The sequence below is a fragment of the Suncus etruscus genome, chromosome 2, assembly GCF_024139225.1.
Source record: "Suncus etruscus isolate mSunEtr1 chromosome 2, mSunEtr1.pri.cur, whole genome shotgun sequence".
NCBI lineage: Eukaryota > Metazoa > Chordata > Mammalia > Eulipotyphla > Soricidae > Suncus > Suncus etruscus.
In genome coordinates this window covers 104,465,023-104,466,981 of record NC_064849.1, presented here as the reverse complement: position 1 = coordinate 104,466,981, position 1,959 = coordinate 104,465,023, and the positions used below count along the sequence as shown (strand labels likewise).

Sequence of the window (1,959 nt, the reverse complement as noted above, 5' to 3'; positions counted from 1 at the left end):
TGATGATGAGGAAACAACAAATTGATCTAAGGGTAGATTGCCCTACCTCATTACTTAACAGTGAGATGAAATCAGAAGACGCTTTATCCTAGGTTCTGTGCAAAAACCAAGATATCTATTAGAGAAGATTGACTTTGACAACGACTAAGCAGAACTTTTCCTGGGACCATAAAGAAAGACCTTTTGGTTGGATAATTAACATGCCTGTGGCCTGTAGTTGGTCTTATAATAGTATGCTTCATGGATGGAGACACCTTATATCTTTTAGGTCAAGTGAATCTGCTTTCTAATTTCCCCAATGTTTACTTTGCCTATGCAAAACAAAACAAAACAACCTTACCACATCTGCTCCCTTTCTTTTTTTTCTTCCTTTTAATTTTATATATATATATATATATATATATATATATATATATATATATATATATATATATATATATATATATCTTCTTGATAGGGACTCCCACCTTTTTCATAAAACCTTAGAACTTGAATATGCCTCATACGTCTATGTTTTCCAACAAATTGAGAAAAAATAGTGGTTAGGACCCAGTGGCCAAATGGTCTCAGGATCATTGAATAAAAAAATGTCAGATCTTAATTTCCAAGTCAAAGTTAGCAACAAGAGGATCAAGAGACACAAACTACAACAAGCTAAACACAAAATGGACCTGCTACATTAGTAGTCCAGTGAGCTAAGGGTGGAGTTATGTGATGCATGCTGGGAACTATGGTGGAGGAAGGTCAACACTGGTGTTGGTAATGGTCCTAAATTTACTATCACTGTATGCCTAAAATACAACTGTGAAAGATTTGTAATTCACAATAGTCTCAACAAAATAAAAAAACTATTATAGTATTAGTAATATAGTTACAATAATGTTTATAATATTGTGGGAAATAAAACCTGCATTATCCACATGCCAGGCAAGCACACTATCTGATATCCTATAATTCCAGCCATTGCATTCTTTTAAACAATTATTTTAAAATATTATTGAGCAGAAATGGAGGGTATTATTTTATGACATGTGGGAATTCTTTTATTTTAGATAATACCTCAAACTTATTGTAATAGAAATATTTTCAACAACTAAGAAATATTTTGAACTAACGTAAGGTATGGACAGTCACCAAGAAGTACTTGGTGACTATTGCCATCTCTGCTCAGGGATCATTACTGGCCATGTTTCAGGGAATCATGCAGTGTGAGGAATCAGACCAGGATCAGCTGTAATCAAGAAAAGTGACTTGATCGTCACATATCTTTCTGGTCTTAGTTATGTATTTTAAAATTCCAAGAGGGAATGAAGAAAGAAAATGTTTCACATGAGTAACAATGTTTATAGATGGAGCATGATATGATTTTCAGAAAAACTGATAATTGCAAAAATACGTTTTGTAATTTCATAAAATAACTGTAATAACTTATTTTACTCTTCATTTATGATTAAAAGAGATGATTTTAGAAGTTGGTTACTATGAATACCATAACCAAATCACTATCATTTTCATCTTTGGATAGAGATTAAAATGTTGGTCAAAATCTCTTCTCGGCCTTTTGGCTAAGATCAAGTGTAGTATCTGTTCTTATCAGTTTAATATCTGATATGTCGTCTATCCGACAATATATTAAATGGATTTTTGGCACTAGGAACTGGAATAGGAGCTTGCTCCATCCATTCCAAGCATCAACCTGGTATTGCAGTACTTTCAGGAACGGTGCACAAAAAAAAAAAAAAAAAAGTTGGTCAAAGTGCCAACGAGCTAGCACAAGGGTCTGAAGTTTAAGCACTGTATGGCCTCTGGTCCACTGCCAGATGTAACCTTGGAGTTCCCAGAGCAATGCTGGTGTAGCCCAATGACCTCAGAGCATAGCTGGCATGACCCTGGTGGTCTCAGTCCTCAAGACCTGCGCAGCACTATAAGCATAGACCCTAACATTAAACTATCTGGCTT

At 34.7% G+C, this 1,959-nt stretch overlaps 1 non-coding gene across 1 annotated transcript; it reads left to right on the top strand.

Moving 5' to 3' along the window:
• Window positions 1-1,545: 1,545 nt before the first annotated feature.
• On the top strand, window positions 1,546-1,733 carry LOC126002909 (U2 spliceosomal RNA). The gene has a single exon (XR_007493507.1). It is a non-coding gene; the product is annotated as a U2 spliceosomal RNA (small nuclear RNA).
• The last annotated feature ends 226 nt before the right edge of the window (window positions 1,734-1,959 follow it).